The sequence below is a fragment of the Euprymna scolopes genome, chromosome 38 (genome assembly GCF_053919585.1).
Source record: "Euprymna scolopes isolate OS-2025 chromosome 38, ASM5391958v1, whole genome shotgun sequence".
Classification (NCBI taxonomy): domain Eukaryota; kingdom Metazoa; phylum Mollusca; class Cephalopoda; order Sepiida; family Sepiolidae; genus Euprymna; species Euprymna scolopes.
Genome location: NC_136519.1, coordinates 35,660,123 through 35,681,046, shown reverse-complemented (window position 1 = coordinate 35,681,046; position 20,924 = coordinate 35,660,123).

Sequence of the window (20,924 nt, the reverse complement as noted above, 5' to 3'; positions counted from 1 at the left end):
ATTATATATATATATATATATATATATATATATATATATATATATATATATATATACACATATATGTATATATATATTATTGGTAGTATTGTTTATTCAAAAACAAAAACAAAAAACACAATGTGTCTGCCAAAGAGTGATCAATGTTTAGACAGAGCGATATGAATATGTTGAATATGAAAATTAGTGGCTACACATATGCACATATGTTTCAGTGACCAACTTGCTAGGGAAAATCACATCATCAGGCCAAGAATATCTCATTATTCTTGGCCTGATGATGTGATTCTCCCTAGCAGGGTGATCACTGAAAAATATTTGCATATGTGTAGGCACTAGTTTTCATATTCAACATATTCATATATATATATATATATATATATATATATATATATATATATATATATATATATATATAATGGGCGGAAATCTCTCGAGAGCTCTTTCAGCTATCATCTTAGGAAAAAATCGATAGCAAAAAATAATAATACTATGTCGAAAATAAAGAGTTCTGATGGGGAACTATTGAATGTGCCAAAAATTATGGGGACACTAAAATAAAGTTTATTAACATTTAAAAAGCGATTAAAATAATGGCACAACGAGGGGGAAAAACGGGAGAAAGATTAACAGTTCCCCAAAAAGAAACAATGCGTTAGATGTTTCTTTCTGCACAAAGAAGGTTTCGGCACCGCAATAGAGACAGACTCCAAAATCTTTAAATGGTTTCTGGAGTTTGCTCTATGTAGCACCTCGAACCATTCAATTTTATATCTATCGGCACAGCATGGGTTGTCAACCAAATGTAGCATTTTATTTAAAAAGAAAGTTGTTTGCAAGGACGTCTATGACAGGATTAGACCCTCTGGTTCACAACGTCCTAGAACGTACGGTCTCCCCAAAATCCACAAGCAAGGTGTTCCACTGATACCTATTTTATCAATGGTTGGTTCGGCACAACATTCTTTGGCTCAGTGGCTTGTGGAAATTCTGCAACCTGTGCGCGAGTTATATACCACGCACTGTATCCCTGAGGCTTTTCAGTTTGTTGATTATGTACGTGGGTTGGATTCTAATGCAGAGACATCTTTTATGTGCTCATTTGATGTCTCTAGTCTCTTTACCAATATACCGTTCGATGAGACTATACGTATATGTACCGACGCGCTTTACGATGGTCGCCTGACTGCTCCACGTTTATCTAAAGAGATTCTTATTGAAATCATTTTAATCTGCACAAAATCTGTGGAGTTTAGTTTTTGTGATATTATGTACTGTCAGGTTGACGGTGTTTCAATGGGGAGTCCGTTGGCCCCAACTTCAGCGGATATTTTCGTCGGGTACAATGAATTCGTTCTGTTTAACTCTATAACAAAACCCACTGCATATTTCGTATATCTGTTGACGACACTTTTGCTGCTTTTCCATCGCAAAGTGAAGCGTCGATATTTTTGGATAGGTTGAATTGTTTGCATGGAGCTCTAAAGTTCACTATGGAAAGTGAGAAAGACAACTCGCTTCCCTTCTTGGATGTTCTTGTCGAACGGTCAAGGGGGGGGGGCTTTCTCACTACAATTCATAGGAAGCCGACATTTACTGGCCTATATGTGAACTGGTTGTCTTTTGTACCAAAATCACGTAAGGTCGACTTAATTAATACTTTGGGGCATAGAGCCCTGATGATTTGTTGATTTAACAGATTGGACGCCGAACTCGATCAGATCAGGGAAAAATTCATCAATAATGGTTCTCCTGTTGACCTTATTAATGACTGTATTTTCAAAAAGGTTGCGGATTTTAAATCCCCTAAAAAGTTTGGACTTTTGAAATGCCCGGTTTATTTAAAATTACCGTGGATTGGGAGAAAGGGTAACAGACTTTCCAAACAGATTCGCAGAAGTATTTATGACTGCTTTTATTCTGTGTCCTTGCGTTTGGTAGGTATATACTACGAGACATGCATTTCCGTCTTTTCGCAAGGATAGTTTGCCTTACATCCAAGATAGCAATATTGTATATCAATTCAAATGCCAGTGCAATGCTGATTATGTTGGGCGAACATCCTTGCATCTTTTGACTTGAAGATCAGACAAGGGAGGATGGGGTCTGGTAGTCTCCCTCCTTCTGCAGCCTTGGATTCTGCTATTGGCCAGCATTTGGTTGACAACCCGTTATGTGCCGATATATATAAAATTGAATGGTTCGAGGTGCTACATAGAGCGAACTCCAGAAACCAATTAAAGATCTTGGAATCTGTCTCTTTTGCGGTGCGGAAACCTTCTTTGTGGCGGCAGAAAGAAACATCTAACGCATTGTTTCTCTTTGGGGAACTGTGAATCTTTTCTCCCGTTTCCCCCCCCTCGTTGTGCCATTATTTTAATCGTTTTTTAAACGTTAATAAACTTTATTTTAGTGCCCCCATGATTTTTGGCACATTCAATAGTTCCCCATCAGAACGCTTTACTTTCGACATAGTACTATTATTTTTCGCTATCGATTTTCTCCTGATGAGATGATAGCGTAAAAAGTTCTCGAGAGACTTCCACCCATTATATTTAAAACTGTATTTAAATTCTGTACCTCTAAACATTTATAATATATATATATATATATATATATATATATATATATATATATATATATGCATATATATATATATATTCATAGGAGTATGCTGTCTTAAACGACCTCCCACAGCTTAAAGAAGATTAGAGTAATACCCCCAATATCTATGAGGATGTAATATGATGTTCGTTTCGTTTCAGGAGAACACATTCGCATGAACTACCCTTCCTTTTTGTGATATAGTTTTTAGGTTTACAGAAATATATGCTCTGCTACGAGGATACCATACGCAGAACAATTGACGTATATTTTGGGGGGCAATTCTCAAAGTTATTAACTCCTCTTTTTGAGGAGCACTACAATATTTGTTCATCATGAAACTATCATTCTATATTTTTAAAAGACTAAAAATTGAGAATGAAGACAGAAAAAAAACACATACGTTCTTATTATGGACCAGAATAACTTGCATAAAAATAAACAATTTAGGCTAATAAATCCCTAACAAAACTTACCTAGGTCCTGTGTTCAAAACAATATTGCAAAATATAACCAACCAGATCCATAAATCCATGTTTGTGAGAGTAAATATGTTGGTTGATTCTCGCAATACTAGATGAACTATTAAAATTTGAAAAAAAATATGTCGGATCAAATAAAAAAGAACAATGTTTGGGCGATATATATATATATATATATATATATATATGTATATATATGTTTTGTCGATATATATATATATGTAAATATATATATATATATATATGTGTGTGTGTGTGTTTAGTCGATATATATAATATATATATATACATATATATATATATATATATATATATATCTTTGGTCGATATATATATAATATATATATATACATGTTTGATCGATATATATATATATATATATATATACGTTTGGTCGATATATATATATATATATATATATATATATATATATATCGACCAAACGTATATATATATATATATATATATATATATATATATATGTTTGGCCGATATATATAATATACATATATATATATATATATATATATATATATGCATATATATATATATATGTTTGGTCGATACATATAATATATATATATATATATGTTTGGTAGGTATATATATATATATGTATATATATATTTATATATATATATATATATATATATATAGTAATTTATAAAATATATATGGCGATTAAGCTACACTGAATATTCTGCGTTTCATCCAACTATAGGATTCGTAAGCCTGACGAATCCTATAGTTGGATGAAACGCAGAATATTCAGTGTAGCTTAATCGTCATATATATTTTATAAATTACTAACTAGCTCTACCTACGTATTGAGCACTTTTGAAGTAAATACTTTAAGTTTACGCATAAATCCATACTTTCGTATATTAAATTTATGTGAATAAATGAAGTAGTTATATATATATATATGTATATATATATATGTATGTATATATACATATATGTGTGTGTATATACATATATATATATATATATATATATATATATGTATATATATATATATATGTATGTATATATACATATATGTGTGTGTATATACATATATATATATATATATATATATATATATATATATATATATATATGCACAATATGAATGGAAAATGAAGTAAAAACTATATATTGGTGTATATAATATGGTTCGTTAATTCAATAAGGGTTTACACACATTTAGTTTGGTATAGAGGGACTCTTTATTCCAATAGAATAGAGAAGATGCTAGACAACATAATGCGGGTGTAACGTCTAGTGTAGGATTTATCAGGAACAAAATATATCAATAAATTTATAGATGATGTTGTGGGGAGTTATGTCGAATTCGATATAACTCCCCCCAACATCCAATATTTAGTTTTTGTGTCTTTATTTTCCATTCTTATTGTTTTCCTGTATAAGTATCAATGAAACTTGTTGAGCTTTTTATTATCCTGTTAAGTCTACTCTTATAGAATTGAACTTACGCTCTTCTGCTTATTTACTTAACTATATATATGTATATATATATATATATATATAAATTTGTTGTTTTTTTGTGTATTGATATTCACATTAAAGCCCTTTTTTGTATTTTGTTATTCATTTGCTTCCCCGCTGAGCAAATTAGGCACAATACCGTTTTGTAATGTTGAGAGTGAGGGGTGATGGGATCAGTTCCCCCGAGGGCGAACTGGATAATTACAATTGGCATGAAAGTTGCTCCTACAGTGACCAAAACTGATTGCTCAAGATCAATGGTCTGATATGTGGGGTTGCCCCCACATATCGTCTTTGTTTGCAGTATCTGCCAGAACAGATACAACATTTCGATAACAGAAAAAAGATCTTAACTCGAAGGCCAAGAAGAAAAAAGGCGAACCTTTTTTCTGTTTATTTAGAAATAATATACAACTTTGTTATATATGGGTCGTCGAAATTGCATTCCTCTGCAAAAGATAGAGCTAATTTTCATATTCTTTTTTAACATTCATTTTAATTAATTCCTTATTAGTTTTTCGGTTTTCTCTATGAAATGTTTAACTTTTAGTTAACTATTACCTTTAATTATATTCATGCATAATTTAACCATTGCGTAATATTTGCGTAAAAAGCTTATAGCAAATACAAACATCTCTCTATATGTATTTATGTATGCGTACATATATTTGTTTTAAAATTTTGCCTATTAAACTCCTCTGTCAGGTTTTCGTCTACTGACATGAAACTATATATATAGCGAGTATTCGAGCCTATTCGATACTATTAGGGTTTTTACTAGGGGAAGTCGGTGCAAGAGTGTGAAAATATTTTAAATGGAATTTGCCTGATGAAGGTCGAACGACGACATTATGAATATGCCTGCCTTGCAGCAAACATGTCTTAATAGCTCAGGCATTACGTCAAATAAAATGTAAATCGTAAGTTAGAGGTTTTAGTTTCGATTCTCGATAGTGGTACACGAGCCATTTTTTTTTCTCTTTGTTTTGCTCTTTAAATCATTACTATAATAATAAACATGAAATCTGCATTAATCAAAACATCATATTAAAGCGAATTTTACGACCGGGCAATGCCAGGTGGTCTATCAATATATATATATATATATATATATATATATATATATATATATATATATATATATATATATATATATATATATATATATGAGTTTAATCACAGTTAGAAATCAAGTGAATTGCCGGATTATATATTAGAGTGAGATAATATTTTCAGGACACTGCTTGCCAAAATAGGTAAAACTCAATATATAAAAATAAAGCAAAATATAAAAGGAATAATTAAAGTTAAATTCTGAAGATTGGAATATATATAAAAGTATATTCAAGTTTAGAATTTATTGTTTATAAACAGACAGATGAATTATAGTTAATTCTTTTAATCCATGGATTTTGAATAATGGCCCATATCATAAGAGGAAATGAAAGGCACCATTATTTAAAATCCAATGAGGTAAAGAAATAAATATAATTCGTCTCCTTGTTTCAAATTTTTAACTTGAATATATTTTTATGTATATTTTTCTACAGAATTCAACATTAATCATCTCTCTATATATATATATATCGATATGTAAATATATCTATCTTTATATATATACATATATATATTTATATATCGATGGACATATATACATATATAGATAGGTAGATATTTTTAAAATACAATCATCCACTGACACGGGTATCGTCATCTACGACCCATCAGAGTGGCTGAATCTAGCGAGATTCGAAATCGGGGCCTCATGATAAGAAGCCTAAACCTCTACCACGCGGCTAAACTCGCAGGACTGCTAAATTTATCACTTTTATGTAGATGTTTTGTTTGTTTTTGTTAGCGATAATTTCTTGAATGAATTTAATTATTTATACGAAAGTGCATTTTTGCCTAAATGCGTGTTGGGAATAATTTTCTCTTTGGTCAATTTGGTACCTCCTAAATGGGGAGCGGCATATATACTATTTTTAAAATATAATTATCCACTGACACGCATCTCGTCGTCTACGACCCATCAGAGTGGCTGAATCTATACATATATATGCATATATATATATGTATATAGATATATTCATATATATATACATATATATACATATATATACACATATATACTCATATATATTCATATATATATATGTATATATATATACATACATATACATATATACATACACATATATATACATATATACATACATATATATATACATTGAAATATATATATATATACATATATATATATATACATGATGGCAGCAAACTCGTTCTCGGGTATTGCCGTTACTTAATACATCTCTGGCTCAAATGAGGCAGACATGAGCGCCACTAGCAGCACGTGCCGGACGGTCACTTCTATGAACCTTCTACAATCATGCACATCTGCTGATGACCGGGTCCAGGCTGTGGGGCCCTGAACACCTGCCGGTTATTTCCATTGACGCCCATATCCGCATCAACTCTCATTGAGTGTCCGTTTTCCGTGTTAGACCACAATCCGCCTTTTTGTTATCGAGATACACACTGATGGTAAAATGTGTATTCCATTGCATATCAAGTAATGACTGTGCTAGAAGCTTTTTATAGTGAGGAAATCTTTGCGCCGAGACAATCCCCCTCTCTAAACAACTTCCACATTGAAGTAAAATGAAGAGCAAGTAAACATCATTGGATGCAGCAGTCGCCGCAGGTTTTATATCAGGGTTTTCCTACTCCTAGAGAGGTGTCCTTTACCACGGTTTACGGCGCCCTCTCCACCCATCATGCCATTTGGTCCATGACTGGGACTTAGGTTTCTGGACACCAGAGCATATTCCACACGCCGGTGGGTCATGTATGCCGCAGCTTACAGGGCCTAAGCTTCTCTGGAGGTTTCTGTCATGGTTACCTCACTCTTGGCCTTTGGTAAAAAGAACTTTGGCCCACAAGCCAGTGGAGGTCCAATTATACGGCGCAGGACACTTGCCGTCATCAGAGCTCCGTCTGGGTGGCAGTGGTCACGATGTGCACGTGGGGTTGATTTGTCTGGGAGAAGCACAGTATGACGCTAAGACATCTGTGCTTTCAACACACGTCAACACCAGACCTTGATAGATATACATACAGATATATATATACATACATATATATACATACATATATATACACATATATATACATATATATATACATATATATACAAATATATACACATAATTACATATATATATGCATACATATATATATATGTATATATATGTAATTATGTGTATATATTTGTTTATATATATATATATATATATATATATATATATTAGTGATAGAAGAGTAGAACATTGGTTGATTCTCATTCAATCTCAGTCAACGTCGTGTTTATTTGTCAATAAGTATATAATAATTATGGGGTGATTCTAATATTTATCTCGATTCCGACGCAATTACAAATTCTGTACTAAATTCCTAATTCTGATAAATTATTGATTCCGCTTCCGATTTCCTTCATATATGTAAGTATAGGGTTATTGCCCCAGAGCAAAACTTTATTTAATGTATGCTTCTGTTTTGTAAACGTAAAAAATGTGTGAAAATTATCTCTTGAGTTTGATTTTAACTTTAGTTTTTAATTTATATTCATCATTTCATTAGTAGTACGAGCCATGAAACGTGAATTAAAACAAAAACAAGTCACACTAATACGAGATAAAAAATTGTTTTTAGCATTGGAAAATGGCAAAAGCATTGGAAAATGACAGAAACATTTCCGATTCTGAGAGCAATGTCTATATCTAAAAAATTAAATTAATTAAAAAAAAAACTTCGATGTTTTCTGATTTCTTGTTCCGATTCCGATTAAATGTCTCAACACTACTATCCCGAAGAAGTATAATCGGCCGAATCGTAGTAGAAAACAACAACTAGAAGATGAGTATAATAGTTGAAATAACTAGATAAAATCAATTATATACATTTACTCATCTCGCAAATAATTCCAAAAATTAATTCAAGAATATAACGTTGGGTACGGACGCGACAATTGGAAGATTGTGGGTTTATAAGACCAAAAAATCCAAACTTGATTGACCTTTGGGGCCCGTGGCGTAGTGGATAGAGATGCAGGAATATCCAAGATTCCAAGATTCCAAGTGAGCATTGTCTGGAAGTATCGATTTCAACCCCACCCAAAAGTAGGTTAGAGTATTAATTAAGCAAACAGTGGTGAGATGACAAAAACTATTGAGGGCAGTAATTGCTGTGGATGTAGTTGGGGGATTCGACATTTCTATCCCGTTGCGGTTAACCTGATGAAGGCCGGGGAATAATCGGCCGAAACGTCGTAGAAAACAACTAGATGAAGTTAAATAAAATAAATTATACAAGTTTACTCATCTCCCAAGTAATTCCAAAAATTAATCCAATAACTAATATCTATCTGTTTAAATTCTAGTACTGAAGATGAGTTTTAAAGGATAGCCATTCAGATAAGGTGTTATTTGTCATAATAGTCATTAGTTTTATTGTAGTTATTAAATGGAAAGACGCTAAGACTTAGTAGCATTAAGTGTTATCAATTCTTTACTCAAAGAAACTTAAAGCAAAATAAGAAGAATAGTTCAATGATAAAATAATTTAAATATTGTTTTATTATATGCATTGCTATTATTATGCCTAGCATGGTAAAACCGATAAGGCAACTTTATATATTAGATTTTTAATAAACATCTATCTATCTAACCAAACAGTCTAACTTATTGTTTTAATATTACAAGTAGCTTTATAAACCACCAGCCCTACCCGACACTGCCCGTCAAGGTATCACTGAGTGATATTATCGATTACCAATAACCATTCAAACGAAAAAAAGAATTGTCAATTTCTTGAAACAAAATATCAAGCAGAAAAAATTCAACAATAATACGGCATAAAAGAAGTATAGCAAGAAAATAAATACAGCATATTAACATTAAAACAGTTTCCTGTTGTTGTTGTTGTTGGTGGTGGTGGTGGTGGTGGTGTTTTCCGCACATGACAAATTAAATAAACATGGCCGCTAGAATGAATTTGAAAAAAAACAACCTAACAAAATATGTAAAAAAAAAATGTGAAAAGTATATTCAGCACATTTTTACTAGTTCTTAAAAATGAGATTGTTTGCTTGTACAATTTTATACAATTTCATCGACTTCCACCGTCCTTACGCGATCTTCTGCGGCTGTTCTATGAATGTGCATAGATATAGACACTCTCACTCGTACACACATGCATAAACTCACGCATACATACACACACATACCCACGTATAGGCATATATATATATATATATATATATATATATATATATATATATATATATATATATATAGGGATGAAAGAAAAAGGAGCATACCAAGTTATATGTTAATCAACGTTTCGTCTTTATTTCAATATTTCCTCAGAATTAAATTGGAGGAAATAAAATGCCTATACAATATGTGAAAATATGTATATATAAGTTGGTTTGTTACTTTGCCTCAGTCTCGTCGGAATATTGTTTTCTTTATACTCTTTATATATATATATATATATATATATATATATATATATAGATAGATAGATAGATAGATAGATAGATAGATAGATGTGTGTGTCAGTGTGTGAAAGAGAAAGGGAGAGAAAGGGGGAGAATAAAAAGAGAAACAATAGGTAAAAACGGTGCGACATTGGTGACCGGATATTGGGATATTGTTTTATTTTAAAACCGACAGTATCGATGTTATTTTTTCTGATCTTCTGTAACATATGTATACATAAATATATTCATTTATATTATTTGGATCCTTCGGATTACTGACATCACCCGTACACGCATACACAAACACACTATATATATGTGTGTGTGTGTGTGTGTGTGTGTGTGTGTGTGTGTGTGACTCTTGGTTCGTTCGCAATTAATAGTCTAAAAAACAACTGGACGGATGGCTTCCACCTTTTGGTATAATATGCTTACTATATCCATGTGTGTTTTTATATATTTCTTTTTAATTATAACATTATACTTAATTTTTCTATGATAAATAGGTGGTTTTCTTTGTACCGATAGTCCATTTTTTATTTAGGGACAATTATTTATTACCGCTTTCCGTCACGTGACCAGTCTTTCCAATTTAGCGGTTTTCCTGCTAGATCTGGAGATTTCGTTTGCAATCTAGCGGGGAATTCTAGAAAATCTGGAGATATTTGGCACACACACACACGCAATTTTAGATTAAAAAATAAAGAAAAGCGCTTGAAAATACTTTAAAACATAAATAAAATAAACTCATTCATGTAAGTATAAAAAGTAGCATTTATTGCCTTTGGTAACAATTATTTATTGATTATTAGTTTTGTTTTTCACCTTTTTTTCGGCTAAATATTCTTAAATATCGCTATAAAATCGACATTTCCAAGTACATTTTAGGTGGGGGGGCATTCCAATCTCCGAAGTTTAGTTTAAAATACGATCTAAGCAATCCCGCTTAATTTAGAAGTATTTAGTCGAAAATTGTAAAAAAAAGAAACTACAGCAAAAAAAAACTTATACCAATACAGTAGAATTTAATTATCTTCCAACCTAAATACTTTTAACATGCTAAAAAAAAGTTTTTTTGTTTTTTATTTTTCTAATTTCAAAATATGTTGCACCATTATTGTGATGTTTAATTTGCAGTATATTTCAATTTAACTTTTATTATAAAAAGTTTGAGTTTATGATTTGTTCCTTGCAAAAAAAATACCCTCTCTGAAAAAACAGGTAAATTAACTACGTGTGGTCGCTTTCCTATCAAATATTCATCGAAAAATGGTAGGTACAGACAAAATGCCGACGCTCCACCAAAAATCAGGAAATTAAACAATTTTAATGAAAATTTCAGTATTTATCAAATAATGATTGCAGAATATAATGAATTAATTATTTTTACTTAACTCTTTGTGAAAATGTTTTATTTTGTTCAAACAGAAAATACCTTTACTAAAGTTATAGTTTTCAGTAGTAAATAAAACACGCAACAATTTATGTTTGCTTTTTTTACATAAATAAAGCATCGTAATTTGTAACAATAAAAAATAATTTTTTACAGGAGCATTACGAAAAAAGCCGCTAAAGTCCGTATTAATGAATTCGATATAACTCGAAGAAAAATGAATTTCTCGCATACTATCCAGGAATTTAAAGTTTCAATTAGATTCCTATTTCAGTCACCTAAATTATTTAGGGTGAAATGAGTTTAGGAATTTATAGCCAACCCTAAATAGTTTTGTGCTTAAAAAATAGCATTAATACAGTAAGTTAGGTAAAATTTGCAAAGAATGTTCTGCCTTATGGTTGTTGTAAAAATGGAACGGAAATTTGAATTTCGTTCCCTTTTAAATTCGGTACATTTTTACATTACGTCCAACTCATTGTTCACATTCGACACGTCAACTTTTATAGCTTTTCGGGTATGCTGACATGGTTAGGGGTGTCTATTCCGAAAGCCGTTCTTAACATGGGTAGATTGGAGTGTTTATTCGTTGTAAACGTACCCGACAACCTATAAATGTCGACATTTCCAATGTGTATGGTAAGCTGGACTTATGTAAAAAATAACAAAAAGATATACCAAACTAACTTTTTCGTTTAAAAATGGAATTTTTTTAAAATATTTTGTGTTTTATATACATAAAGTACAATTGTTGAATGTTACTGTTTCGATTATATTTGTTTGGGGGAGGCACAATTAAAAAATTAAGAAAGATTAAAACGGAGCGAAATTTAAGTTTCCGTTCCATTTTAACAACAACCGTAAAACAGCGCATACTCAGCAAGTTTTATCGTAATTTATAAGTATAATGTTGAAATACTAAATCAACATTTTATTTATTTTTTTTTGCATAATTTATGATGGAAGTATTTTTCTGTTTATTTTCTGAACATCTGTTAAAAAAAATAATTTGTACATTCTCTTGAAAATAAGAATCACACTTATTCTCTACATTCACATAACTATTTACAGTGTTCATGTAAAGCATTAATCTGTTCTTTTTATAATAAAAATTCCGTTTTCAAAGAGAAACATTTACTGCCAAATTTCTTTTTAAAAAAAGTGTAAGTTTTCCTGAAAAAAAAACCTTTCACCTAACAATTTATGGTAAAAAATCAATCTTTTTTGGGGGAAAAAATAACAACTTTTATTGATTAAAAAAATTGCAAAAAATAATAAAAGTAAATAAACGAACAAAATGCAATTTTTCTTGAGGGATGTGTTCCATTTTAACAAACTGAGCCAGATCAACGCGTGGCCGGGTACAGCTAGTATATATATATATATATATATATATATATATATATATATATATATATATATAGTCGCCGGTGACCCGACCATGAGCCTCATGGTCGGGTCAGCGGCGACTAATCTGGTTCCCCCACCAGACTTGTTTGGTGAGGAGGGCGGCTAGTCTCCCTGAAATATAAAAACAAGACCTTCCAAAGGGTGAATGAACTCTTTTCTGGGTCAACGGCCAACTAGCACCGTGTATATTTGTGTGTGTATATTTGTATTGGGGTGGAGAGGGCTCCCGTAAGCCGTGGTGAAGGCAACATTTCTAGGATAAGCAAATCTCTGATTTTAAAAGCCATAAAGCGGAAGACCAGTACCCGCATTAAGCTGGTCTGCATTTTAATTTGTTGCTGGCTATCTTGCTCTTGCTTGTTGCTGGTTCTCAACATTTTGAACCGAGAGAGAGACTTAGCTGTCGTACAAAGCTAAGACTCTGTAACATTATCTTTGTATAGATACTCCCTCAGACATTTGGGTCATGAATTTTTAATGTCTGATGGAGTGGCACTCGTCTGACAAGACGTTGCAATCATATATATATATATACAGTGTCGCCAAAAAGGAAGTCCGCGCTTGTCATTTTTTCAAAAACCTACAATTTAAACTAACTTGAATGCAACTGCTTAAACAACCTAGACTTCATCTTATTCGCCTTTTATTCGTCTATGATTTTATCTTTTAATATTTGATTTTAATTGAAGTATCCTTGTGTTGACGTCAATTTAAAAGAAAAGGCAAACAGAAACATTAATGCATACAAATTAAACAGGAACTCAATGAACTCGTTATTATTTAGTAGCATAGCCCTATCTGCAATTTGACAGCCTGCAAATATTTGGGCATTCTTTTGAATGAGTCTGCGTCAATACTCAGGTGAAAGGATATCCATCTTCTCGTTAATTTTTGTTTAAAGTTTTTCCAGATTTGAAATTTTATCAGTGCGTAGCTGTTGCTTGATGTACTGCCATAGGTTTTCGATAGAATTGAGGTGTAAAGATGGCGCAGTCAGTTTCAAACACGGTTTATCATGCTCTTCAAGAAACCTTTTGGCATTGTCAGCTGTAAATGGGAGCATTATCCTGCATGAAAATGGTTATCATCCGAATTCCAGTTATGTTTTTTGTAAATGTTGTAATATTGCACTATATTCTATAGTATGTATTGTAAGGTGACGGGGTAACGTGGTCGTTGTGTAATCAACCTTTTTTGTTATTATAAGAGTTACACTATCCCAGGGGACATTTGAACTCATAGATTATGTTCATTTGTTGTACAATCATCGGAAACTGTGATCAGAAATAGACCTAGAAGTGAGCTATGTTAATCTGGTCTGAGAAACGCGTCGGAAATGTAACCGTCTGTGATAGGGAATGAGATATACAGAAGCTATGTATTGTGCTACCAGCTGCGTCTGTGTAATTAGAGAACCCAAGCCAGTTACTGTGGTGGACATGAAAGTCAACAAATACGTGTACTTATGCGCTAATATCGAGGGAGAGTGCTATATCTATGTGGTCAGAGACTTTGTTCATTAGGGTATAGTCTTGGATCGAGAGAGAGCGGTACAGAAAATACAAGTAGCTAATATTATGTTGCATGTTTAGTCTGAAGCACATAACAGCCTGGTCGTCTGATTGTAGTTTTGTTTCTCTAGTCGGGAGGTGTTACCAATATAGACACCAAGCCCGTGCATATGTCTGTTTGAGTCCTTACGGCAGAGTGGGAGATAATAAGTCATGTTTAAATGGTTAGAGGGAATGGAGGAGTGTAGGTTGGTTTCATGTAATGCTAAGATATCTGGAGTGTTTACGAGAAGAAATGATTCAACGTCATCTAAGTTAGTTCTAAGTCTAGTCAAGCCTTAAGGGAGGAGGCTGTTTTTGTTTTGTTTTTTAGTTTGGTCCTAGTTTAAACGTAATTTTTTATTGAACTGTCATTTGATTTTATTTAATTTAAGAGTTTTAGTTAGGGTGAGTGGGGGATGCTGGACGAGTTGTTGTGCAGAATATCAGACATGCAATACAAGTAGACCATCAGCTGTCTTTATCTACAGGATTGTGACCCTAGAAAAGCCAACATGGGGTGAGTGCAGGGTCCCTTTCCATGCGCGAGACAGAGCCTATCTCCTCCTTAAGCAGTTTAGGTTTGCCAACCGCTAATTTGTTTGTGTCACCAGCTTTGGGAACGTTGTCATCCAGAACTGAAGAGATATCCCTCCCCTAGGTTTAGCTTCATAGTTTTCCTTCTCCTGGACGGATGACCTGGGAAGATCTACGAGTCCATAAGCACCGAGAGGGTTTGTCCCGCGCCTGGGTCCTAAACCAGGTATTTCTGCGAACCCACATGGGTAGTTTATGTTAATCGGTTATTTAGTAGGTTATATATCTACTGGAAAGTTACACTCCTCGAGGTGATTAATTCGAGAAAAATATTGGAATCGTTCCATCATTAATGTACATACATTATATATGTATTAGTGACCTGGAAAGGCGACATGGGAGACAACCGAGGCAGCTAAATTGAAGCTGCTTGCCAAGATTATATATACAAATGTAGGCGGATTTGAGCATATTTTATTGGTTTGAAAATATGTTTGGAGTTGTTTTTTTATTAATTGATATAAAATTTTAATAATAAAATAGTATTATAATCTTCAAAAATACTGCAAGTTTTCATGTAGTTCATATATATTTTATTGATCTTTTTTACCCAGAATTTTAATATGTCCGGATGAATCAAAATTCCGTAATTGTTCATATACCAATACAGTTTAAGTCAGAATAAAATGTATATATTTGTAAGCTTAAAAGTCACTTGTTTTTATAATCGAGCCTTCATATAATATTTTTACAAAATCAAGACAACAAAGATCAGAGTGTTGCGATCACTCCGGTCTTTGTTGTCTAGATTTTGTCAAAATAATATATATATATGTATATATATATATATATATATATATATATATATATATATATATATATAACTACTTAATTTACTCACATAAAATTAATATACGAAAGTATAGATTTATGCGTAAACCTTATGTATTTACTTCAAAAGTGCCCAATACGTAGGTAGAACTACTTAGTAATTTATAAAATATATATGGCGATTAAGCTACACTGAATATTCGGCGTTTCATCCACTCTAGGACTCCTCAGGCTTATGCGCGAATTCTGTGGTTGTTTATCGTTTTTATATGCTCCTCTCCTATTGAGATTTTAGATAGCCAATCAGCTTTCTTGGTTGATAGGAAGGGGCGCGGTGGATACTAGAAAACTGATTGGCTAACTAAAATCTCAATAGGAGAGAAGCATATAAAAACGATAAACAACCACAGAATTCGCGCATAAGCCTGAGGAGTTCTAGAGTGAATGAAACGCCGAATATTCAGTGTAGCTTAATCGCCATATATTATATATATATATATATATATATATATATATATATATATATATATATATATATATATATATACGAAGTGCATTCAATAAGCTTCCAGACTTTTTCATATGGGCACTTTTATTGATAGTACACATATGAAATTATAGTTTCCTTTGAAGTAATCTCCTCCATTGCAATGCATTTGTTGTACCGTTCTAACAACTTTTGGAAGCCCCATGAGTGTGTCACACCCATTTTCATCTTCTTAATCTTCTCATAACGACAGCTTCTAAGGTTATTCTTGCATTTAGAGAATAACCAACATTCACGAGGAGCAAGGTCTGGACTATAGGGAAGGTGAGGAAACGTTTACGCCCATCTCGGCCACAACAGCGTCTTTCTTTCTGATCTTCTCTAAGCAATCTTCGGACAAACTTCGAGCAAATCTTCCACATCTTCAGTTCCTTGCAAATAATTGTGTGTACACTGGCATATTTCTTCTTTTATTATAACTAATGTATCTTTCCTTCTTTCCTTGTAAGTGCATGTGTGTATATAACGAGCGTTTCTTTGGCGGTTTTCCTTCTTTTTCTTATATATATAAGATTAGTTGTTTTCGCGTTCTCCAAAAATCATGCTAAAAATCTCTCTTCTCTTTTCTTATATATTTAAGATACCTATTGTCTCCATGGACACACGGCCGTCCTGATCCATGAAATTATTTATTTAGTCAATCAACTCTGATGTTCTAAGTTTCTTACTCCTCACACATCTCTCATCCTCTCTCACAGACTCCCTGCCTTACTTGAATCTCTTATGCAACTCAAAAACTGATGCTCGGTTCATGCAGTATAGTCAAAAAGAAGTCTGAAGCATCTCACACGTTTCTGTGGCATTTTTTTTTCCAAGTTTAAAACAAAATTTTATTTCATTGCGCATCGTTCTTATATCCAGATTGAATTTTTGAAATTCTCCATCTGCAACAATCACGCTTTAGTAGGAGGTATTCTAATTCTTAGTGTAGCTGTTCATTTGATCTCTGAAAATTGGCCATTTATCTCATAAGATGTAAAACAATAACTGTTGTGGGTTACAAATCACCCCTATTTGAGAACTAAGTGGAATCAACCAGTCCTATGAATACCACTGTTGTCAGAGACTAGATGGAGACATTCATACCATGTTTAATGGCATGCTACGAACACATTCTTCTCATGCCAATTTAGTGGTTCCAATAGTCTTTTACGATAAATACATATTATATTTTATACACTTTACAGTACTTGTGGTTTCTTTCATTTGTGACCCCTAGCACGGGGCTACAACAATAACATACTGAACTTTCCACAGCCTACAATTTTTAATGCCTGTACCAAAGAAGTCTGGAACCTAATTGAAGGCACCTCGTATATGAACTAAAATAGTGCAACAGATAAGACTTGGACGTGTAATACTTCCCGGCGTGTATCTGTTTAATCACTGCTATATTTCAGACCAAAATACGTGTAAGCGAAGTATTGTCTCGTATGCGTGCCCATGTACCTTTTAGAAGGTGTCGGTTAAGTTCAATATGTACTTCTCATCTAAGTCTGTGTGTCCATTCATGGAGTTTGGTTGGGTTTCCTTTTTTTTATTACGCGGAAGCGTACAGATCTAAGAATAGGTGCAAAATGTAATGTATCTTAAGGCGAAACGTATTGTACTTATCTTTTTCATAAAAATACATAAATAAATTGAATAATTCGCTCGTTTATGAAATCAAAAAGTGAAAGAAATATTCCTTTTCTTTCAAAAAAACAGAAAGTTGGAAGTGCTATCCGATAGTGCCGATTTTATTTTGTTTGGTTTGGTTTGGTTTTGAAAACCCTGACGGCGATTTAGAAATTAGATCTAAAAGACTCAGTTTCCGATTTCTTCAATTCTATTTCATTTCGTGCTGTCGTATTTTCACTTCAAAGATTTTCACTCAAATTTAATTTGCTAGAAAAGTTACGCGAATATTTGATACGCTACCCCTCCCCCCGCCATTCATTTTAGATTCAGATACGTTTGTGCGTTTATATAATGAGGTTTTGTCTTTACGTTGGTCTGTCACGCGCTTTCATCCGACATTTTTTCATCTGTTTTTTTTTTCCTTGCAGCTAGGGTTAAACAGTATTAATATATGTGCTGATATTCTTTCATAGTTAGCTTTCTTATATGTTACCGTTACTAACGACAGAAAGAAATTGAGGGATAAAGAAAAAGAAAAAAAACAGAGAGAGAATAAGAGAAAGGGAACAAGTAAACAAGTGTCTGTCTTCTTTCCATCTATGAGTTAAATAGTATCAATACATGTGGTGATATTCTTTATAGCGTAAAATACACAAGTACAGTCTTGTGTTTAATACTTTTAATTTCTCTGGCTCTTACAAATACCAGAGATAGAGAGAGAGAGAACGGGAGAGAGAGAGAGAGAGAGAGAGAGAGGAGAATAACAGGGAGAGGATAAAAGAAGAAGAACAAATAAAATATGTGCCTGTTGTTTTTTTTTTCAGCTATGATTTAAATAGTATCAATACATGTGCTGACAAAGAGAAAGAGAGAGAATGAAAGAAAAGAGAAGTTGGCAAGTAAAACACGTGCCTTTTTTCAAGTTATAAGTTAAATGCTTTATTTCTGCACATCGTGATATAATAGTATTAATACATATGATGTTATTATTTATAGTATAAAATACACAATTGAGGTTTTCTGATTCATACTTTTATGTTGAAAAGAAAGAGAGAGAGAGAGAGAGAGAGAGAACAGAAGAAGAGAAATCGTGGAAATAAGAGAAGAGGAACAAATAAAACACATGCCGTTTTTGCTTCCAGCTATACGTTAAATAGTATTACTAAATGTGGTGATATTATTTATAGTGCAAAATAAAAAATCCAGATTTCTGTTTCATATTTTTATTATATCTGACTGTCACTAATGTCTCAGAGAGATATAGAGAGAGACAGAATAGAGACAGAAAAATAAGTGCAAAGGAACAAATAAAACAATTTTCTTTACAGCTACACGCTAAATAGTATTAATACATGTGGTGATATTCACAATTTTAGGGGGTTTTTGTTGCTCCTGTTATCTCTGGCTATTCTAATACTAAAAGAGAGTAGATGAGAGTGAGTGCGAAATAAAAGAGAAGAGAGACAAAGTAAACAAGAGATAAGTTAACACGTAAAACACCTGCCTTTTTTCTTACAATTATATGTTCAACATTTTATTATTGCGTGTGATGATATAATAGTATCAATACATGTCGTGACGTACTTTAGAGTGTTAAATACACAATTTCAAATTTTTTCTCATATTTTTATTATATATGGCTGTCAGAAAGAGAGAGAGAGAGAGAGAGAGAGAGACGAACAGGCAGACAGACAGAACAAGAGAAAATAAAGAAGAGGAATAAATATAACAAATGACATTTTTTTTATTCCAGCTATACGGTAAATAGTATTAATACATGTGGTGATATTTCTATAGTGCAAAATACACAATTTCAAATTTTTTCTCATATTTTTATTATATATGGCTGTCAGAAAGAGAGAGAGAGAGAGAGAGAGAGAAAGAGAGAGAGACGAACAGGCAGACAGACAGAACAAGAGAAAATAAAGAAGAGGAATAAATATAACAAATGACATTTTTTTTATTCCAGCTATACGGTAAATAGTATTAATACATGTGGTGATATTTCTATAGTGCAAAATACATAATTTCAGGTTTCTGTTTCAGGGGTTTATTATCTCTGGCTATTATACATGCCAAAAAGAGAAAAAAAGAGAGAGAGAGAAAAGATAACAAGAGAGAGACAAAGAAAAAAAACAGAGAAGTTGACAAGTAAAACACGTGCCTTTTTTCTTCCAGATATAAGTAAGTTAAATATTGTATTATTACATGTGATATTCTTTATGGTGTAAAATATACAAATTCAATCGTCTGTTTCATGCTTTAATTATTTCTGGCTGTTACTTACGTCAGAGAGAGAGAGAGGGGGGGCGGGGAGAGAGGCAGAGGGAGAGAGATAGAGAGAAAGAGAAAACAAGAGCAACTGAAAAAAAACAAAAGAAAAGTTTACAACTATACAACGTGCGCTTTTCCATCCAGCTATGGGTTAAATAGTATCAATACATGTGGGGATATCCGTTATAGTGTACATTAGACAATTTCAATTTTCTGTTAATGTTATAATATCTTACTCTATTTAACGACACACAGAGAGAAAACAACAAAAAAGAGACAAGAGAAAGAAAGAGACCAGTTTACGAGTAAAGCACGTGACATTTTCCATCCTGTTATGTGTTAAATAATAAAAACAAAGCATGCAGTGATATTCTTTATGGTGTACAATCGAAAATGTCAATCTTTTATTTTATAGTTTTCTATCACTAGTTGTTATTAACGACAGAAATAGACGGAGAAACAAGCGATACAATGAGACTTAGAAAGAGAAAAATTAACAAGTAAAACACGTGTTTTTTTTCTAGCACTCAGACGAAACCATTTCAAGTTGGTAGAACTGTTAAGGAGAGGTGCAGGCGATCACTGTGTCCAGGCAAACAATGGAAAATCCGGGCGATCGAAGGAACAATGTGTCGGTACC